Raw genomic sequence first — 23,417 nt, 5'->3', positions numbered from 1 at the left:
CTTTTGCATATTCTACAATCCTTTGTAATTACTCCTAATCCGTCTATCATCAGTTTCTAAGTGTGCATTATGCAAAATCGTCGTTAGCATTGACTCTTCACCATAGGGGATGGGAGTCACTCAGTTTGTAAGGGACCCGTGCTGCTGCTTTTGTGGTTGACCCAAGGGTTTTGCTTGTAGCCCAGCTTTGAGCAGAAAGTTTGTATTGCTGCTCTATGGCTCCACCTACTGGTAAAGATGGCTCTTAACTTTCAGAAGATAATTGTTAACTTGGTAACTTGAATTTCAGCAAAGCCTACGCTACTCAAAGTTTTGAATAGACTAAAATACAGGTTTGGACCACTCAAGATATGTGGAAAATGGTGTTTAATAAAGATACATTGTCCTTGCTTCAATACTAAAAATAATAATTACTGTTGATTATATAATTCATTTTGAAGTAAAACCTACACGTTTGATTTCTTTAGCTGATGCCATTTGTGCCCAGTAGCATAGAGCCCTGGGCTGTTAAGTATCTTGATAGAGGTATCTTTGTTCCAACTGCCATATTCCTACTAATTTCACCTGCTATGAAGGTAAGTGGACTATCATCAGACGTTTAGGTTCACGGATTGTGAATGTTGATGAATATGAGTAAAGAAAATGCATTTGACACATTTGATCACCCTGGGCTTTTCAGAGCATACTGGAAATATTTCATTGTAGAGGCCATGTTCTAAGGAAGATCTAACTAATCATGCTGTCAGTGACCCAGAGATAAGAGATAGAAAATGGTGTGTTTGATGGGTGACTAAAGAAATTAGAGACACTTTATTTGGAGGGAAAAGGACACTGGTTTCACCCGGAAGGAGTTGAGTTGGGGGTGGACATTGCTGTGCAGGATGGTAGAGCACTGCTGCCTTCCGGCATCTGGCAGTCTGTCCTGTGAAGGAAAGGAGGAGAAGAAAGAAAGGCAGATCTCGATTTGCCCTATACTCCTACCTGTTGCTTCCTGTCTGCATTCTGTGTCAACTGTCTCCAATGTAGAGAAAACATAAGCTTTAAGTTGTTTGTCAAGGTGATACAACTGGGTGTGGGAGTGACTTAGAAGTCCAGGTCTGTGTGACTTTAGTCTGTATTCCTTTCTGCTTCACTTTACCACAAGTGAAGCATTTGTCTTAGTTACTTTTCTGTAGCTGTGAAGAGACACTATGACCAAGGCAACTTGTAAAGGAAAGCATTTAATTGGGGCTTGCTAATAGTTTCAGAGAGCCAGTCTATGATCATCATAGATGGCAGGAAGTATGGCAGCAAGCAGACAGGCAGATATGGTCCTGGAGCAGTAGCTGAGAACTTCCATCCTGAACAGCAGAGTCTGAGCCCGGCCTGCCCCTGTGACCCACCTCTTCCTAAAGGCCACACCCCCTAATCCTCCCTAAACCAAGCAACAGCTTCAAATATATAAGCCTGTGGGGGCTGGGGGGGGGGGTGTATCCTCATTCAAACCACCGCAGTGAATTGCTGAGTATGGATGGAATAAGGACCAGTAGCTGGGAACGGTAGAGGACTGGAAGAGGGATCTTGATGGGACTCTTCAATAAAGTATGAAAGTGCTACCTTCATGACTTTAATTGGAACTTCTGCCCTTACAAACTCTAAAATACCAGGGAGTCTACTGAGCTTGGACATCTAGCCTGTCTGAAGCATCACAGCAGAGGCAGCAGGGAGGAGGCAGGGCAGGCTTCATGGCAGATTGAAGCCCTTAAGCTCACTATTCCAAGGAGTGTCATCCAGGTTTTAGTATTTGTAAGTGATACGTTTCATTTGTCACTTAATTCATAACTTAAAATGTGTCTCCTTAAAATTTAAATGTGTAACATTTCAACATTTTCTATCTCTTAAAAACATGAGTTATTAATGACTGTCAACTTTATATTTCTTTTTCTCTCTGAACTCGTACTTTCTTTACAAGTTACTATTCCAGTGTATTCTTTAGACTTAAAAACATTTATTAATCATTCCATCATATTTTTTTCCACAAATTAAGTAAGCTTCATGAATACAGTAAATGGTAATAAAAAGTGCTTGAGTTTCACTGGTCACCTAGTTCTGAATTCTAGGACACAATTATAATGTAAGAATATTAAACTTGCCGATGTGGTGACATGACAGCTATAATTCCTGCATTCTGAGGTAGAGGCAGGAGGATCAGGAGATTAAGGTCAGTCTCAGCTGCATGGTGGGTTTGAAGCTAGTCAGAGTCAAGACTCTGTCTCAAAGTCAAAGAGCATGAAAATACAGCCTAAATTCCCTGAGGACACAGGATTCTGACAACTCCAGATTTATTTTGGTCGGAGTTGTTACTGCACTCATGGCTAGTAGTAGAAAATTTTTACAATGTAAATCACAGACTGGAGAGATAGATCAGTGGTGAAGAGCACTGGCTGCTCTTCTGTAGGTCCTGAGTTCAATTCCCAGCAACCACATGGTGGCTCACAACTAACTGTAGTGGGATCTGATTCCCTCTTCTGGTGTATATTAAGACAGAGCACTCATGTACATAAAAACCTATTTTTAAAAAAGCATGGTTGTATGCACCTTTAATCCCAGCATTCAGGGAGGCAGAGGCAGAGGGATTACTGTGAGTTTGAGGCCAGCCTGGTCTGTGGAGTCCAGGACAGCCAATGTTTCTCAGAGAAACCCTGTTTCGACTCAGCCAAACTTTTGGTAGAATGCAGGGAGGGAGAGAAAGACCTGGAGGGGCTCCCTCACGGCAGTTCGCAGCATATTGTGCAGCAGCAGCTAGGCAGCGCAGATGTGTGACAGACTCCAAGTCCCACGCGTCACTCCCACGCGTCTCCCACCCCACACCGCCCTATGAGGAAGGTTAGCACTGTTAGAGCAGTGAAGGCAGAGCCCAAGCGCTGCTCTGCTAGGCCAAGGTGGACAAGAAGTGTAAAAAGGCCACGGGGAAAGGATAAATCATCAGATCAAAAGAATGCAAACAAAAGGGAAGAGGGGAGCAAAGGGCAAACAGGCTGAAGTGGCTGACCAGCAACCTGCACATCTGCCTGCAGAAAACGGAGAGACAGAGAATCAGAGTCCAGCCTCTGAAGAAGAGAAAGAAGCCAAGCCCGACTAACCATCCATCATGTCTGTCAGTGGTCCCTGCCTCCCTTCCTGCATAATCCAGAGAAATATTTTTGTCAACTATTTTCTAAATTCGAGTTTTTAGTAGTTCTATAAACATTTTTAAGAGGTGGCAGAATACCATTTATCCCATTTTTTAAGTGTAAATGATTTTTTAAGAGGTTAAGTCATTCGCTGGTTGTCTAAGACAGAAAATAGCAGGATACTGATTCGGGAGAAGCTGTGAGTATCTCGGGGGTCACCATAAAATTCCGTAGAGGGGGCTAGTTTTATATCCTACAATACAGAGCATACTAAACAGCAATTTGGAATCTCCATCGTGCATTTGTGTCTGGAATATTTTCAGTTCTATCTGGTCCATGGTTTTAGTGGAACCTAAAAAAACCACTCCTTGGTTTTTGCCCTGTCAGAACTATAATGTCTCTAGTCATGGCAGTCCAGTTTCCTAACAATGGTGATAATGTGCTGTGAAAGATGAAAGTTTTGAGTTTGTATTGTATGTGGCATAAAATTGTGGGTCAGTGGAGTTGAGAATTGTGAGTATTTGATTGTATGTGAGGCCTTAAGGAAAACGTGTCAAATTTGAGGCTGGAACATCATGATTCTTCATTTGGGTAGTGAACACAATGTGTAACTTTAGATTTGGAGTACTTGTGTTAAAAATTGAAATGTCTGTGTACTCTGCTCCTCAGCCAGTAAAATCTCAGTTGTGGAAGAGTAAGAAAAGAAAAAAAAAAAAAAAAAAAGAAAAGAAACAAAGAAAGAAAAAAGACCTGGAGGTCACAGGAGCTCCACAAAGAGACCAACAAAGCCAACAGATGTGGGCCCAGGGAGGCCCGCAGAGACTGATCTACCAACCAAGGACTGACCATGCATGGAGAGTACCTAGACCTCCATAGGCAGCGTAGTCTTCATGTGAGTACCCTAGTAAGGGGAACAGGGGCTATCTCTGACATGGACTCAGTTACCTACTCTTTGATCACTCTCTCCTGGCAAAGTGGCTTTATCAGGCTACAGAGGAAGAAGATTCATGCAGTCCTGATGAGACTTAATAGGCTAGGTCAGATGATAGGGGAAGAGGACTTCCCTTTCTGAGGATGGGGGGGAAGAGGGAGGAAGGGTCGGACTGGGAAGAGATGAGGGAGGGGTCTATAATCAGGATATAAAGTGAATAACTTATAAAAAATAAAAATTAAAAAAATTACATCTGAAAAAAGAAAATTAAAGAAACGGTCAAAAAAGAAAATGTGGGTCACAGAATTTTTAATATATACTAAAATAAAATTTTGCCAGAGATACATTTTCAATGGTACAGATGGTTTTGATTTCATTTATCTCATCTATCCATTTATATTCATCACTAGAAAATATGGAGCCTTGCATTTATTCTGTTCCCTTTTTACCTTAATATTGAAATTTTGTTAGCTTTTCATTACAATAACAAAATACCAGAAACAAGCATCTTATAAAGAGAAAAGGTTTATTTTGGTTCACATTTTGTGTATTTCAATGCATGATCAATTGACTGTTGCTTTTGAGCCTGTGGTGAGACAGCACTTCATATTGAGGGCCCATATTACAGTAAGAATTCCTTTCTTGCCCAAGAAGTTAGGGAAAATGCTGGAATCCAACTGCTCCCCTGTAAGGGCCTGACTTGAATACCTCCCAAGAAGTCTTACCACTTAAAGAGTCTACTGACTGCTAACAGCACCATGCTGGGATAGTACAAGGCTAGAATCAGAATCAGTCCTTTACTGCCTAGAACTTAGAATATATGTCAGATTCAACTGTGACAGAATTTGTTTGTTTGTTTGTTTGAGACAAGGTTTTTCTGTGTGGTCCTGGCTGTCCTGGAACTCAAACTCAGAGATCCACTTGCCTCTACCTCCCAAATGCTGGGATTAAAGGTCTGTGCCACCACACCCAGCTCTGAAACTAAATTTAAAATTTAGAGAGATGGCTCAGTGGTTAAGAGTACTTGTTAGTCTTCCAGGTGACCAGTTTCAGTTCCCAGAACCCATATAGCATCTCTCCACTGTCTTAACTTCATGACACCAGTCATGCACATGGCACAAACACAGGGGTGTGCGAATGCACATAAAATAAAAGCAAATACATCTGTGGTGGTTTGAATAGGAATGAACCCCTTAGAAGCATGTGTTTAAATGCTTGGCCCATGGGGAATGGCACTATTATTAGGTGTGGCCTTGTTAAAGAAGGTATGACCTTGTTGGAGGAAGTGTGTCACTGTAGAGGTGGGCTTTGAGTTCTCCTATGCTCAAGCTGTACCCAACGTGGAACACAGTCTCCTTCTGCTGCCTGCAGATCCAGATGTAGAACTCAGCTCCTTTAGCATGCTACGATGCCTCCCGCCTTGACCTCTGGAACAGTAGGTCAGCCCAGATTAAGTGCTGTCCTCTATAGGGGTTGCCTTTGTCATGGTGTCTCTGAAGAGCAATAAAACCTTTAATGAGACAGAAGTTGGTAGCAGCAACTAGGGTATTGCTGTGATAGGCCTGGCCATGTTTTGTTTGGAGGAATGTGGATTTGGGGATTTTGGATTAGAAAGGCAGAGGAATAGTTTAAGTGGTACTTAATGGGCCATCCTACTAGAAGCATGATAGACAGTGGTGCTGAGGGTGATTTGAATTGTGGGGGGCCTGGCTCAAAAAGTTGCCTAGAGATGGTTCTTGTGATATTTTGATGAAGAATCTGGCTGCTTTTTGCTCTTATAGAGTCTGCTTGAGGCTAAAGTGAAAAGATTTAGATAAATTGCATTGGCAGAGAAATCTCAAAACAGCCTAGTGTAGACTCTGTTGTGTGGGTAACTACTATGAAAAGCTGGAGAGTTGTCTACTCTTCTAGAGGTCCTGAATTCAGTTCCCAGCAACCACATGGTGGCTCACAACTATCTATATTGTAACCTGATGCTCTCTTCTGGCATGCAGGGATATATCCAGAGAGAGCACTTATATATATAAAATAAATTTTTTAAAAAAAGCTTTTTGATAAAATGGAGGAAGAAAAAAATATAAGTTCAAGTACTAAAGTGACACCAGAAAGTAGAATGGATTTAAATCCTGTGTTCAAAGAAATAAACAGATTAAAGATATTAAATGAAATTAGAGGAGTGGTGACCTTAGGGCAAAATCCTACCCAGCTAAATTTCATCTTGTGAAAATGAATTAAAGACAAGCTTAGGACCAGGTGTGGTAGCACAAGTCTTCAATCCCAGCACTCAGAAGACAGAGGCATACATATCTCAGCATTCAATGCCAGCCTGGTATTCAGAGCAAGTTCCGTGACAGCCAGACTTAGGCAGTGAAGGAAACCACAGAAAACAGAAAGCTAGGGAAGATGTAATTGAACAAGGAGCCATGTTCCATCCCCAGCAAGCAGCAGAGCTTGGCAGCTTCTGCCATGTGGTTCTGGCTTTAGAGTCAAGGATAGAAGAAAGTGATTATGTGATTTCCCTCTGTGACCAAGGAAAGATGCTGAGGTCAGGTATGTGTGAAGGGTGTCCCTGAATGGAGGCCTAGAGAAGGCATTGTGTGAAGCTATGAAGGTGAAACTTGGATTGCTTTGGAGACCCCAAAATGTTGGAGATGCCAGATTCTTGAAATACCTGCCGAGGAAAGCTGCTAACAGGGAATGGGACCAGCCCAAGAGAAAGAAGTGTGTTGCAATCAGCAAAGATGAAAGGAATTGGAGATCTGAAGAGTGTTTTGACATCAGACATGGAGATGCAGAGTTTGCCCAGCTCTTTATTGATCTTGCTTTGGTCCAATATTTCCTCAGTCTGCTCCCTTCCCCACATTTTGGAATGATAATACATATCCTGTGCCATAAAGTATTGGAAGTATATGATTTTTGATTTTTATTTTACAGGGGATTACAGTTAAGAGATTGCATGAATCTCAGAAGAGACTTTGAACTTTGGATTTTTAAACATTGTTGAGACCATGATAGACTATGGGAACATTTGAAGTTAGACTATATGCATTTTGTATTATGTTATGGCTATAAGCCTATGGGGGCCAGGAAGTGGAATGTGTTGGTTTGAATAGGAATGTCCCCCATTAGGCTCATGTTTGAATGTTTGGCCCAGCCCACAGGGAGTGGCACTGTTAAGAGGTGTGACTTTAACTGTTAGGTGTGACCTTGTTGGAGGAAATGTCTTCTTTTGGGGGCAGGCTTTAAGGTCTTACATACTGAAGCTGTGCCTAGTGTGGCACACAGTCTCCTGCTGCCTGCGCATCAAGATGTAGAACTCTCAAGATCCTTTTCTAGTACCATATCTGCCTGCACACTACTCTGCTTTCCACCGTAATGATAGTGGGCTAAACCTCTGAAACTGTAAGTCAGAACCAGTTAACTGTTTTCCTTTATAGTAGTTGCCTTGTTGTCTCTTCACAGCAATAAAAACCTAACTTTAGACAACAGCTCTTTAAAAAATTGGTAGATCATAAATATGCTGTTTTAGTAATACTGCTTATTGTTCTGAATTATGTGTAATAGTGTTCCTTATCCAAACCATTTTTATTCTTTGTCAGCTAGCAACTACATTTTCACGGAATTAGAGACTTAGAAAAAAGTTTTGATGCCTTGTGTTTAGTCTTTTTTCTGCCTTGAATATGTTGAAATACTCCTCTGGTTCCCAAGGCATTGTTAGACAAACCTCAAGACAGAACTTACTCTACAGTCAGTTTCAAAACCAGGGCTGGAGAGATGAGATGGCTCAGTAGGTAAGAGCGCTTGCTGTGCCTGGTCCTGAGGCCTGCAGAGTAGATCTAAGTACCCAAGTCTGACCATCCATGAGCACCTTTTAACTGTAGCTCCGAGTGACCACATGTTTCTTTCTGACCTGTGGGTACTTGCACATTTCTGTGCACGCACAGACACTTGTACACACATACTTACAAGTAACCTCATTAAAAATATTTTGATGAAGACCCTGAGAAGAGGAAGGAGTTAAAAGAGACAGGAAGTGCAAACAAAGGAGAAGCAATATGTGTGTCACCAAAATGTTTCTAGAACATTATATAGGTATGGGCTAGCAAGATGGCATGGTGGGTGAAGGCACTCGCCACCAAGCCTGACAACCTGAGTGTGATTCCCAGAGTCCACATGGTGAAAAGAGAGAGCAAATTCCTGCAAGATGTCCTTTGACCATCACCTGTGCAAGTATGCACACACTCTCACACACACAATATAAATAACAAGTACTCAAAAAAGAAAGAGAAATTTTAAGATGGAAATTGAGGAACTAATCAGTCCCCTGGAGACTTCAGGAGTTTTCCTGATGTAATGAGAGCTGCTGCTTGCTGTGTTTGATCTGTCTCACCTTCTTACTGTTACTTTATTCTCTATAAACAGGCTTATGTGTCATGTTTCTTCCCTTTACTGAGGTGTAAGGGAGGAATCATTGCATAGCCCAGGCTTTGGTTTTGGAATCCTCCTGCCTCTATCTCTGAAATGCTAGGGTTACATTTGTGTGCCATCCCACCTGACATTTTCCCTGGGGTTGATTATTCATAGTCTTAACTGTTTTCTTGACTGTAGGGATGGAATTAGAATTTGAAGACTTGAAAGGGATGGGTTAATTCCATTGTAGAGGTTTAATTGTTACAGGTCAAAGATACAGAGTGTGTAAGGGTTACACAACTGGAAAGCAAAGAAGTGTGAACTTAGTTCAGTCTGTGTTCACTGTATTGCTTTTATCCCTGATCATAGGCTTCCTATAAAAGGATTGGTCTATAGGATTTCTTTTAAGTGGAAGAATTTGTTTAATTAAGTGACAAATCTTTAATACATTGATCAAGCATATGTTTAGAGACCAGTGAGTATTAGAAAACGTTAGACTGCAAACACCTAATTCTAAAAATAGCTCAGCTACTTTTAATTAAAATATAACAGAGACAAAGCAGAGTTGTTGCAAGTATTATATATGAATGGAGACACAGCATTTGACTTGCTGAAGTCAGGTTTATGTGGAATACAATAAAGATAACCTTTCTTAAAGAAACTTATCTCGCTAGTATTTTAAAGTTAATTTCTGAATGATGTTTTTTCACCCCTGGGAATAAAAGAATATTGATGATGCACAGCATTTACTGTCAACACTGTATATTCGCTATGTGTGAAGTGGAGAGTAGTGCAGGTTTTTTCTTTGCAATTTTAATATTTTCTTCAGTCTCTTCTGTGTTCGTGTGTCAGTTCATTGTGAACGTTTATTTCAAGAAAAACAATAAAAACGTAAAAATATCAATTTTAACAAGAGCAATACCATCTGATTCTTAAGAAAACAAGAATACTTGTTAATAACTGTCAGAAGATTTAAGCATATATGTGTGTGTGTGCATAAATGTGCACGCATTTGCCTGTGCCTGTGAATGCTACCTTGTGTATGGAAGTCAAAGGATGACTTGCAGGAGTCAGTTTTTTCCTGCTGCCAAGTGACTTTTGGGAAATGTATTCAAGTCATCAAGCTTGGTGGCAAGAATCTTTACCTACGAAGTCATCTTGTCAGCCCTGTACATAGATTTTTGGTAACAACATTAAATGACGGGTATTTCAGTGTTCACTTGTGGAGAAATGGTTAAAATCATAGTATTTATCTTTCCAGTGCTAAGATAAAAACCTGGGCTTTAGACCTGTTAGGCAGGCACTCAACCAATTAACTACATCCCAACTCAATTGATGGCATTGTAATTAAACAGAAAGCAGTATTTGATGAGATGATGCCATCTAGCCATGTTTATCATGGAAAAATTAAACAACCATTTGAGTGAGGGAATAAATGTGTTGAAAATGGTAAATGTTTTCTGCTTGTCTTTCCTTCCTTCCCCCCTCCTCCTTTGAGGGAGTAAGGGTATTTTTGAGGTGTCTCAGTATTCAGCCCTAAACTTGCCTCCACCTTCTAAGTTCTGAAATGGCAGGTATATGCTACCATGCCTAGCTTCTTAATGTACCTTTCTAGGTAGTATCTATATTTGTAAGTAAAATCATGAATAATGTTATAGATACTAATGTATGCTTATGCCAAATTTGTAAGGTTGTTCAATATAATGATAATGGAGCTATCTTTGAGTAAAGAAAATTGTGGCACATTTTACTGTCTTTGTACTTTGATTTTTTGTTACATAATGTGAACTTTTTTTGTAAGCTAAAAATCAACAAAGACATTCTTTGAAACCTTCCCATTTTAAAATGATTTGCATTTATTAGTTCAGTTTGAACATTGTTCAAGTAGTTTTGAAATTATGAAAAGATTGGACTCTAGTTAATAAAATAGTATTATATTCACAACTGTATTCCTGAGCCTGGTTTTAACTATAGATATAGGTAAATTTTATTCAAGTGGATGGACAAGTATTCTTCAGCCTCTTCACATTTAGAAGTTTAACTTTTTACAGTGGTTTTTAGTCTTGGAGAATTCCGCACAATGTATCTTGATCATATTCACACATATACCCTACTCCTCCCAGGAACACCCTCCACCTCCCCACCACTCCCATACACACTGTGTTTTTTTTTGGGGGGGGCGTTATGGGGGATTTTTGTTTTAAGACTACCTCATAGCAAACTTCCTCCTCCTCTGGTCTGTAAAATCTTTCTCCCAGTTTCCCACTGTGTCCCTATGCCCAAAGTGTAGGGTTGTGTTGTAAGTGTCTTTATTGGGTTGGGCATCCCACAGTCGGCTGTCCTCTACATTGTGACCAGCTGTGGCGTTCTGAAATGATCTCTGTCTTCTGCAAAAAGAAATTCTTTGGTGAGGAGTGAGAGTTTCACTAACCTGTGGGTATAAGGAGATGTTCTTGGAATATAGTTAACTGTTCAGGAGACTGGACATAACAGGTTCTCTAGGTTTCCTGACCTAACCAGCCAGTGGTAGGTGGCTAAATTTACAGTGCCAGGCATGAATTCCCTCCTGTTGATCAGGCCTTAAGTCCAGTTAGGTTTTGGTCACCTCCATGATGTAAGTGCCGCTGTTGCACCTTTTAGACTGTCTTGCTGTGCTGGTTATTGTGGTTTGCTGGTGCTACAGGGGAGGGCCAGTGGTTTCTGTTCTCCCTGGCAGGTTGTGTGGCTCCTTCAACACTGTGAGCCAGTCCTTAGTAAGGAGGCTTCCAGGAGAGTGTGGATTGTCTGTCTTTAGCAAAGACTGAAGGGCATTTTCTGCAAAGCAGCAAGAGCAACAGCAGTGTCTGCATTGTTTGGAGGTCTCTTGGACTCTCCCAAGCAGCAACTCAAAAAGTTTCCTAGGCAGAAGGTTTATGGTGTTTTGTGGGAGCATTGTCAACCTTAATTGGAGTAACTTCAGTTAAACAGTGTGTGTGTGTGTGTGTGTGTGTTAAATAAACATAACATTATTCCCTGTGGCTTTGTGTTACGCGTCTTTCCCCTTCCTCTCCCTCAGTCTTGCTGTTTCCCCTCCCTCCACAGGTTAAGTCCTTCATTTCCCCATTTCATAGCAGCAGTGTCCCGTGACTCCCCTCTCTAGTGTTCCTGTGGTTGGTGCCCCCTCCCTGCCGTGGTCCCTTCTAACTTCACTAATATCCGTGGTTACTCCACGTTATATGTCAGAGCTAGCATCACAAATAAATTCATTTGCCTGAAAATTCAGCTATAAAGAAAACTGAGGCCATGAAGCATAGTGTGTTAAGTATAGTATGGAAGCAAATACTACAGTCTTAATGGAAGACAAAGGAAAGGTATGATGGTGGTTATTTACAAAAAGTTTTAATTGCCGATGTCAGAACTTGGAAGTGAAATTTTAGGTATAAACTTAACTTAGTAAACTATTTGAGGATCTCTGTGTATGGGATATAAAATTTAAAAAGTCTTAAAAAATGTGGGGGTTAAAACAGACTGCAGAGTTCAGTTCCCCCAGTATGAACTGCAGAGCTGAAGGGCACCTGAAGAGAGCTCGGGATTCTTTCCTGGGGAGGCTGGAAAGAGACCTGGTTTTGGCTGTGAAGTCTGGACCATTTTTAGAGCAGAATGACCACTTTAAAAAGACAGTGAAACTGGGTGGGAAATGGACACAACTGGAAATCATTACGGGAAGTAAAATATGCAGATTCAGAAATACTGCCTGCTTTCTCTCATGTAGAACCTAAATTTAAAATTGTATGTGCATCTGTTTGTGTGTGCTTATGTGAGGGGGAGAGGGTCACAGAACTTGAGGTGAAAAATAAAGTAATAGATTACAGTATAAAAGGAAAGCAGAAGAGCCAGGTAGAATGGGGAGAGTGATGGAAAACAGTGAGGGAGGGGAACAGACAACGACAAAGTAGAGTAACATGAATGAAACTTCTGTGAAGAAACCCAAGATTTCCTTAGGTTTCTTCTGTATTAGCTTTAAAAAAAAATGAATAAGTACAATTAAAGCAGGTCACTGTCGTGTTGATTAATATAGTGGTCAAATACTGTACATCAATAATTCTGGCAGGAGCCTCGCAATGTGACCTTAGGGTAAGTATCTTTAGATCTATAGTTATGTTAGGTGAGAGCATTTGTTACTTGGACAAAACCTAAATTCAGTAACAGGTGTCTTTGTGGCCACGTAGAGACCAGATGCACTGGAAAAAGAAAGCAGAGTGGATCTGTATGCACGGAGCTGGTATGGGGCAGCCGTATACCAGCAAGACCAAGGCTTGTTGGGTTTTCAGGAACCGGAAAGAGGGAGCCTCCTGGAACACAGTCCTGCCACTCCTTTGAGTTTTTGACCTTCATCCTCAAGAACTGGGGAAAATAAATTTCTCTTGTTTTAACTCATCCAATTTGTAGTACTGTGGTATAGCAGCCATAAGAAATGAACACAAATAGCTTTGATTGTCTCAAATTTTGCTCTGTGTGTTTGTTTTTCATGGTGTAAACCTACCCTCCTCCTCTTCATATTTCATGGTGCTCTCTTCTGTCTGCCAGTGTCCCTCCATTAAGGCTCAAAATTCTCCCATGGTTCTTTGCCACTCAGTCCCAGCCAGTATTTGCAGAATATTTTTGTCCTCCTCGTGTAAAATAATTTCCCTCATCTATATCATCCCTTGTTTTGTTTGACATTTGGCACATGTCCCTTAGTTGTCTGTCTCTACCTGCTATGTGCTTCTATTTCCCCTGCTGCCTCTGCACATCCACTTTGCTGTCTCTGGTGTGCAACAGATTAAGGTTCTGGACAGAGGAATAAGAAAGACTCATCTCCTTCTTAGGTCAGAACACAGGCCACCATAAGCTTCTGTTAGGGTCACTCTCAAATTACTTTGTCATTTCATATTTTCATGTTTGTCCTCTTTCTACCTGTCTTTAGTTTAACTCTAAATTTATGTAAATCTCGCATAAGAATTTACTGGAATTAGGGGTTGCACAGATGGCTCAATGGTTAAAAGCACTGACTGCTCTTCCGGAGTCTCTGGCTTTGACGCCCAGCACCCACATAATCTGTAACTCCAGTTCCAGGGGAACCATCTCCTTATGAACTCTGTGGGTACCAGCACGTAGGTGTTAAACAGACATACAGACAAAGCACACATACACATACATTTTTTTTTAATACTAAAAAAAAAAAAAAAAAGGAAAAGAATGTAGTTGGATTTAGAAAAGCCAGATGTCGGTAGCAGCACAGCTGTGAGAGGGGCTTCTGGGATTTGAACTGAGCTCTTTCCAGCGGAGCTTTCTGCGCTGTGCTGCTGTGAGGGGACTTGCAGGGCTACGGTGGGTGAGGGCTGCGAGAGGCTGTGAGGGTGGCCACGGGGCCTTCCACAGGACTGTGGTGGGGCTGCAGTGGGGGCTGTGGGTCTGGTGGATCGGTGGCAGGGACTGGGAACTGCTTCTCTGCTTGAGCAATAAATGTACACCTGGACTTAGGATAGGAAGCTGCATCTCTAAGATGTAAACAGCAAATGTTTGTTATTTGTTTCTATAAGAAGAATTGAGTGATATTTAAACAGAACTTAATAAAGTAACTCAGATTTTGTGGGCTAGAATTAGTATATGCTTGTTATAAAATACAAGGCTATGAATAAATTGAAACGGAAGAAGCATCAGGGGGAGGTGATCAAAGAACCAGACACTGAGTTCATGTCAGAGATAGTCCCTACCATGGGCTACATCTGTAAAGGGGTTCTAGGTTATCTCCATGAATGGTCCTTGGTTGGAACTTCAGCCTCAGAAAAGACCCCTGGGCCCAGATTTTTTTGGTTCTGTTGTTCTTGTAGAGCTCCTTTTCCGTCCAGGTCCAGGGGTCTTTTCTGAGGTATGGGTGGGGGCAGCCTTACCAGGCCACAGAGAAAGAAAGTGCATCCAGTCCTGATGAGACCTAAGAGACTAGGGTCAGAGGGAAAGGGAGGAAGACCTCCCCTATCAGTGGACTTGGGGAGGGGCATGGGAGGTGAAGAGGGAGTGCAGGTGGGATTGGGAGGGGATTAGGGAGGGGGCTACAGCTGGGATACGAAATGAATAAACTGTAATAAATAAATATTTTTTTCAGAAGGATTCACTGCACTCTGTCCAAAGTTTGGCTGTGAGTCTCAGCATCTGCTCTAATACCCTGCTGGGTATTTATTTTACAGTTGTGGATACTAATTCTTTGAAATCCAATATAGATTTTCACTGGGAGACGTCTTGATTCTGACTGTAGCCACAGAGGCTAATGATTCTTATGGGATAGCCCAGATTTAGAAAGGGTGTTTTATGACATATATTTAGGGGTTGTGCCCATTACTATCACTTCAAACATTAATTTTAGTTATTAAGTTTGGAGTGAATTTAGGGCTGGCCTGGGTTTAACAGTAATGACAAAATTGCTAGGCTAACCAGCATTATTGTTTCTGTCCCCAAATAGTGGGTCTGGTAAAGGCTTTAACTGTTAGAAACATGTTAAAAGGATTAAAGGAAACTGTATTTAAATAACTAAAGAGTGTAATAAGTAAATGTATAGATATTTTCAGTAAGAATATAGAAATTAGAAGAAAAAGAAAACCACAAAAAAGCACTTTGATATAATGCAGTGACTATTTTTGACCTCCAAAACCTAAAAAAAAAAAAAAAAAAAAATGGTTAGGATCCTTCCATGAGAGCACTTCTTGTGGACCGAAGAGATCTGGTAACAGAATGCAAATGATATCCTGTATTGGACCCAGAAACAAAAAAATGTTGGAGAGATAAGTGAGATCTAAATAGTGAGTAACTTAATTGATAATTATACTATAGTAAGTGATTTATGTTGTGTGTTTGTGAATGCCCATGCCTACGTATGAATGTGCACATAGACATGTGCACATGATACGTATAACATACTAAGGCAAAATGTTAACGTCAGGAAGTATTTTTAGGACCTCTCTGTGCTAGCTTTGTGTGTTTTCTGCATATAATGTATTCCAAAGTAAAACTGTTAAAAATTCAAATGAAAATCCAAAACTGAAGCATGCATACCTGAAATGAAAGTTCCCTGCAGCAACTCTGACCCACAGGGACCTGGGTTACTCCTCTAAGAGTGAGAAGCACAGCAGGTGCAGGCCCTTGAGGACTTACCCTACTTTCATTCTCTTGGGAATGCCAAGAGACAGCAGTTATTGGGCCTGTTCTGCAGATGAAGGGACAGGGTCAGATTGAGGGCATCACCAGCCTACAGCCCACACAGCTAGACAGCCCAGGATCCAAAACTAGTCCCTATCCGCTGCATGGTTCCCAGCTATGTATGGTGACCAGATGTTTTACTTTGGGAGACTAATGACCTCAGTAATACATAGATAAGTCTTCAGCAGTTCCTTTGAAGGGCTGTGATCAGGCTCTGTCTCAAGTTGTAAGATGCATGCCTAAGCATCCTGAAGTCTGGGTTATGAACAGGAACACCCACTCAGAGCACCTGGCCACTCACTGGTGTTGCTCAGATCAGGAGATGGGCTGGCTCCCAGAGGTCCTTTTACTAGTCTCGAGCTTCTGTTTCTAGCCCAGAGAGAGCAGTCAGGGTTTGTAGAAAGATGACTGTCAGAAAGCGAAGAGCTGAGTTGCGATGTGACTGATTAGTGGATGACTCCTTGTCCATCAGTGGAGGCCAGAAGGCAACCAAGTAACATCCAAAGAGAATCCGCCTGTGGAAAATTCTGCAGTTAGCAAAACTAAGCTAGAAAAAACAAGAAGAAATAAATGCATCCCTGCAAACAAATGCTGTGATAATTTGTAGCCACCACATCTGCTTTGTAAGAAATATTTAAAATCAGAAATGTCAGTATAAAAGTTAATATAAAAGACCAAAAATTAGTGTTTCCTCATTTCTTCTTTTAAACAATTGAATTATGTCTGATAGGAATCTTTTTGGATAGAAATCCTCTTGATAGAATCTTTTACTTCCTTCCCAGTGTTTGTTCTCACACATTTATTTACTTCTTTGGAAGGTAAACTATGATGATGATTCTCAGAATTTTTAGATTCAAGACTTGTTTGTATTATTTTTTGAAGATTCTGTATGTGTGTAGCTGTGTGTGTGTGTGTGTGTGTGTGTGTGTGTGTGTGTGTGTGTTTGTGTTTGTGTCTGCGTAGAGGAAGTTTTATAGAAGGTGTCTGGTGTCCCAGAGCTGGAATCACACAGGTGGATGTGAGCTGCCTGACATAAGCATCGAGAACTGAACTCAGGTCCTCTGCAAGAACAAATCGTGCTCTTAACCGCTGACCCATCGTGCTCTTTACCCTTCTTTCTTTACTGAGGACTCCAAGAAGCTTTTACATTTTTTTACTTTATGCATGACTATACTAGAAATCAAAACAAAAAATTTAAATAATATTTATTTGACAATAATAATTCGAAGTATATATGATGTGTAGCATGTTTTTGCTTTAAACAAAACAGAAATCTGTAATTTTCCAAAGCAAAATCATGAGGAAAACAATGGCATTTTACATTTTCAACTTTTATTAGTGTCTGCCTCCATACACAGCAAGGTTTGTGTGAGGTTTCTTAGTTGAACTTGTGAAATTTTGCTTTGGCCTCAAGTTGGTGAACAAAATTGATTCTAGTCAGGTGTATTTTAGAGCCTTTGTATATGACTGGATAGACTTTGATAGGAAAACAAAATTCAAGTGGTAGTTTTTTAAAAGAAGGTTGTAGTGTGGTATCTGAAACCAAATCATGACTTATTTTTTTGTTTGGTTTTTGTTTGTTTTTTTGAGACAGGCTCTCTATATGTGGCCTTGGCTGACCTGGAACTCATTCTGTAGAGCAGGCTGGCTTTGAAGTCACAGAGATCCTCCTGCCTCTGCACTGAGAGTGCTGGGATTAAAGGTGTGCACCACCACTGCCTGGCTTTTATTACTTTTTTTTTTCAACATTAAAATCTTTCATTCTATGTTATTCTTTGAACGAATCTGTTAGCAATACATAATTTTATCTCTTGAGTCCAGTGTTGTGTCCCAGTATATACTGAAATATGTGGACTGTTTTCATTGTTAAATTTTATTAAGAACTTTAATATGAAATAAATATATAATTTTCAAAATAAAAGAATTTTTAGAATAAAGTGCTCCAGTCTGTACAGGTGTTTTATTTGTTTTAAAAATGTGTTACTTATGTTTGCCTGTTAAACTGTATTTTTTCACTTTAGCGATTAAGCTCAGGTACTTCAGAGATGACATAAATATAGGCCAAGTGACGGCTCGGTCTTACAAGAATTCTGATTTGATATCCACCACCTACATGGTTCCTAACAACTGTCCGTAACTCCTCTTCCAAGGGGATCTGATGTGCTCTTCTGGCCTCCATGGCCACTGCATGACATATGCACAGATGTAATAGGCACAACAGTCACATCTGAAATAAAAGCAAAAAAAATTTTTTAAAATGAAGTAATAAAAGTTTTCTGTTTGAAGTATATGTGGAAAGAAATGCAGGGCAACTGAGTGTTGCCAAAGAATGCCCTTTTGCAAGATCTCTTAAATAAGCTTAGATTTCTAACGTTAGAGCTTTAAGTTAGAGTTTAAATTATTGGGTACTAGAATCATAGGCTTTCCCATTATTACTGTGTATTTGAAATGGTAAATTTAATGATAGAATTAATCTGGTGAGATTGCGCAGTAAGTGAAAACTTGCTGCTCAAACCCTGCAACCACATGGTGAAAGGATCAATTGTGTTCCTAAAAGTTGTCCTCCAACCTCTACTTACTCGAGTGTTCTCAATCCCTCTCCTTTTCTCTCTCCCTCTCCTTTTCTCTCTTCCCCTGCTCGCTTGCATGCACATGCACACACACAAATTAAAAACAGTGATATTAAAAAGGAAAACCTAATTTTCAAGGTAACTTTTTACTAGTTCCCTATTTTTTTTTTTTTTAACATTTTCTGCCCAGGCAATGGTGGTGCACCCTTAATCCGAGCACTTGGGAGGCAAAGGCATGTAGATCTCTGTGAGTTCAAGGCCAGTCTGGTCTACACAGAGAAACCCTGTCTTGAAAAAAACAAAGACAAACAAACAAAAAGGCATTTTCTGAAAACTTGTTTATGTGTGAAAACGTGTTCATGTGCATACACATGTATGTTATACCATACAGTACTTTAGACGAGGGCAGTCATCACAGCATTGTCCTATGAGTCCGTGTATCTTAAGCATCTTAATTCCACTGTAAGAGACATGATCTTATTTAACTTCTGTTACGAAGCTGTGATGAAAGTAACTGCTGCTGACATTATTTCTCACTGACATATGACAATAAAACAGTGAAATCAGTTATAGATGTAATTCCACATCTTGCAGAGTGTGCTGGTTTTTATGAGGAGCTCATGGGTGCGGTGCTGCAAAACTGAAAGCTATTAATAGAGTGACAATTGAAGAGAAAATTATCAAGAACTGTTGCACACTGAACACTTTTAAGGAATCTGACTTGTGGCACCAAGTGATTAGAGAGGTCTTTGGAACAGAAGGGATGAAGTCCTTCAGTATATTTCTGCCAGCCATCTTTTGGTTGTGATTGTGTCAAGACAGAAACACGTGAAGGACTTAATTCATTCTTTATTCTAAGAATTTGTGCAAAGGTGAAATTATGACTCAGTTGTTTAAACTTGATTTATTTTAAATAAAGAAATCTTTAAAAGTCAATCCTTGTTTTATTTACAATTACATTTCAATCCCCAGTCTTGGGGGTTCACTAAGGTAGGCTTTTCACATAACTATTTATATTTGAAAACTAGGGTCTCAGTGGCCTTCTGTTATATAAGTGTGCTGAAACTCAGAGCCCTGCTCAGGACTGTTGACAATATCTTTGTAGCACATACAGCAGACAGAGCTGTACGTGAACTTCCATCTGAGCAGCAGGTAGGACAGTCCCAGGAGGAGGGCAAGACAGGAGCTGTGTGCGTCATTCTCCACACAGAATGCTGTGCACTCCCATATTGCCGCCTTTGCTCAGATCTTTCCTTGAACTTCCACAGTGAATTCAAATAGTAAGGGAGGTACATTGTCCACATATGTGGACATGCTCATTACAGCTTCTTCTTGCATAGCTTGTTTGGATTTGTTGTCTCTATCTAGAACTTACTGTGGAATAAGGAATACAGCTTCCCCCTTTTACCTCTTTACCTACCACCCACTTTCTTCCAACTCATGTCTTAATTAATGCTCTTTTTTCCTGTTAATCTGAAATGTCACCTTACTTTACTGTATTCCTGGCCTTCATATTAGAATATGAAGCAAATTATATGCCAGGACCAAACTTTTTATTACTGTGGTTTAATAATTTTAATCGTTGTTAAAGATTGTTCTCTGTTTGATATTACTGGATCTTACACATGTTTAGTCTGCTATTTCGAGGTGCCTTGTCAAAATTCCCCTTTTCTTAATATTCAAAATATCTGCTAATTTACAGGGATTGTTCATATTCGTAGTCTGGGGTAAACTGGCGGCATGAGACTATTGGGGGTTGTTCTGATGCCAGCCCTCAAGATCTGGTTACTCTCTGGATATACCTACCCTTGTTATGGAAACCTACCTAAGACCTATCTGATTGGTTGATTAAATGGCCTATACCTGGGCAGGGCAGAATGGGTTAGGCATGACTAAGGTTCCCAGGCCTTTGACAGGAAGGAGATGGATGGAAAGAGGGGGAAAGAGGATGCCATGATGGGTTAGCATGGAGAAGGAATCACATGGGCCTAAAGGAAGGACTCCAGTAATGGAATGGAAAGTCCCAGCTGAAGAATACAAGCAAGAATCTTGGGATTATGCATAGAAGGTAGACCAGATGAAGATGATTAAGGGAGATATCATTAGATTGGGGCTGGGAGATGAATGGTGAAGCTGTTGAGACAGTGTAGGTAAGAACTATCTGCCTGGCCCAACATAATAAGGCAATTATAAAATTATATGTCGGTGTCTTATTATTTGTCATAGCAGGTTAAATAATACTGCCACAATAATTATAGGGCTAATAAATAACATTATATGGCCCAACACTCATATTTATGAGGCTATGTGAGAATTTTAAAAGAATTATCCATGTAAAATTTACAAGAGTACATGGCCCTCAGTGAGGGTCTAGTTGATGTTCTGGACCATTCTCTTTATCTCCATGGAATTCTCTCTACTCTGTCCATCTTGCTTTGCTAAGGAGACCTCCTGTTGTTAATGTTGACCTCTGCTGACCTCTGCATTTATGCAAGGGGAAGAATAGTTAGGATGTATTTCCAGCCTTCCATCTACTTCCCTAAGACCTGCTTCTTCCAGTGTCCTAAAGTCACAGCTTCCCAGAGTTGCCAGTCCCTTATGCTTTAGCCATCTTAGACTGCAGTAAACAGATGTTGTAAATGGATTTTTGTTCATATTCTGTGGGTTTGTTAGGACCTTGACCCACAGGCTGTTCTGATCCTCCCATCTCTTCTCATTTCTGATAAAAGTAAATATTCTACTCTGTCTGTCTATCTATCTATCTATCTATCTATCTATCTATCTATCTATCTATCTATCTATCTATTTATCTATCTATCTATCTCTCTATTTCTATCTCTATCTCTATCTCTATCTCTCTGTCTTTTTGGTTTTTCAAGACAGGGTTTTTCTGTGTAGCCCTGGCTGTCCTGAAACTCATTCTACAGACCAGGCTGGCCTCGAACTCAAGAGATTTGCCTGAGTGCTGGGATTGGGCATATGCTTCACCACTGCCTGGCTTCTTTTTTTTTAAAAAAAAAAAAAAACAAACAAACAAAAAAAAAAAAAAACACCTTGCTTTAAAGTCTTCCTTTTTTGAGACAAGTTCTCATGTCACTCAGGCTGGCCTCAACCTCCTGATCCTCCTTCATCCACCTCCTAATTCTAAATGCTAAGATTAGAGCTGTGCATCTGCCTGCCTTTTTTTTTTTTCCTATTTTATTTCCTTTACTTTTCTCTCCTCCTTTTTTCTTTCCTCCTTTTTTCTTTCCTCCTTTTTTCTTTCCTCCTTTTTTCTTTCTTCCTTTTTTCTTTCTTTCTCTTTCTTTTTTCTGTCTTTTTCTTTTTTCTCTCTTCCTTTCTCTCTCTTTTTTCTCTTTTTTCTTTCTCTCTTTCTCTCTCTCTCTTTCTTTCTTTTCTTCTTTTTTTTGTGCTTTATTTTATTTTGATGCCAGGGATCAAACTAAAGACCTCCCACCTGCTGGGTGCATACTCTACCTCTGAACTCCACCCCTATCTTAAACTTTTCTAGTTTTGGTTGCTTTTATGCATTTATATCATTTGTTTTGTTTTTTGAGACTGGGTCTTATGCATCTCAGGCTGGCCTTGAATTTGAGTCATGGCTTACAACGAAATTGAACTTTGGATTCTCCTGCCTCCACCTCCTTCGTGCTGGAATTGCAGGTATGTATCACCATGCTTAGTTTGTGTTTGCTGGGGATCAAACCCAGAGCTTTGTGCATATGAGACAAGCGCTAATCCCACACCGTGGTTCCACTTTTTAAAAACTCGTTTCCAGTTAGTAATCAATTACTTTTTAACGTCCTGATTGCAGTGTCTCTTCCCAGTCCCTTTCTTTTACCACCCTACAACCTCCCTTTCTCCATAGAAAAGGGAAGGCCTCCTGTGGAGGACCAGCTTTGGCATATCAAGTTACATTAGGTCTTCTAATGTTGCTAGACAGGGTATCTCAGTTAGGGGAAAGGGATACAAAGGAATGCAGCAGTCAGAGACAGCCCCTGCTCCCGGGTTTCACTTTCAAAAGGAATTGTTTTTGCTCTTATATTCACATTTATATGTAGAAACACTTTTTTTTTGAAACAGTATATATATATATATATATATATATATATATATATATATATATATACTGTAGCTCTGGCTGTCATTTTAGAACTCATTCTATAGACCAGTCTAACTTTGAACTCATAGAGACCTGCCTACTTCTGCCTCCTAAGTGATGGGATTAAAGGTGTGTACTACCATACCCAGTTAACATTGATCTTTACTTTTGTAACTATGAACTATGAACTATGAACTAAACTTATCATTTTTGATAGTTTTCAGTGCTTTTGCTTATTTAGTTAGTAGCTTCTTATAAATAATTTTACCCCTTCCTCTTCGTTTCATTAGAAATATTTATCTGGGAGTGGATATTTATTTTATCCTAATGTATTTGGGGACATTTGTTGAGGTACTCAACATTTTAATTTATAGGCAAATAATTTACCCTCATATTTATAGGATTAGTCTTGTTAGGTTGCATGTTTTATTATTTTTTTAAGATTTATTTATTATGTATACAGTGTTCTGTCTGCATGTATGCCTGCGTGCCAGAAGAGGGCACCAGATCTCATTATAGATGGTTATGAGCCACTATGTGGTTGCTGGGAATTGAACTCAAGACGTCTGAAAGAGCAGCCAGTGCTCTTAACCGCTGAACCATCTCTCCAGGCTCCTGATGCTCTTCTTTAATGATTCTAAATGCTGATATTTTATTTAGGACAACTGCTGCACCTGTGGTTGAAGCTGGTCCTTAAGGCCACTGTGTGGTATATTACATTTATTGGTTTGCATATATTTAACCATGTGTGCATTGACTTATCTTTCCATGTGTTCTTAAACTAAGTTTTCAAATATATTAAAATTTGTATATCTGTATTTAGCAGGGAGGATTATTTTTGTAAATTCTTTTCTTTATCTTTATGTGGTTTTGGTATTAGTAATACTGGTTTAATAAAAAGAATGTTGAAGGATTCTGTTCTATTCTACTTAATGGAATAGTTTGGGACCCATTGGTGTCAGTTCTTTAATGGTCTGGTAGAATTCACTACAGTTCATCTGGGCCTAAACTTCTCTTAGTTGGGAAATATTGTAGATCTG

At 40.0% G+C, this 23,417-nt stretch overlaps 1 protein-coding gene and 1 pseudogene across 1 annotated transcript in view; both read left to right on the top strand.

Moving 5' to 3' along the window:
• The window catches only part of Pde7a (phosphodiesterase 7A), an 87,574-nt gene that overhangs the window by 5,883 nt on the left and 58,274 nt on the right, over positions 1-23,417 (top strand). The window lies entirely within an intron of this gene.
• On the top strand, positions 2,857-3,121 carry LOC129673655 (non-histone chromosomal protein HMG-14-like; annotated as a pseudogene).

The sequence above is a fragment of the Psammomys obesus genome, unplaced genomic scaffold (assembly GCF_907164565.1).
Source record: "Psammomys obesus unplaced genomic scaffold, mPsaObe1.curated_primary_1811, whole genome shotgun sequence".
In the NCBI taxonomy this organism is placed as follows: domain Eukaryota; kingdom Metazoa; phylum Chordata; class Mammalia; order Rodentia; family Muridae; genus Psammomys; species Psammomys obesus.
The sequence above is the reverse complement of the archived record's forward strand: the minus strand, read 5'-3'. Positions and strand labels throughout refer to the sequence as shown.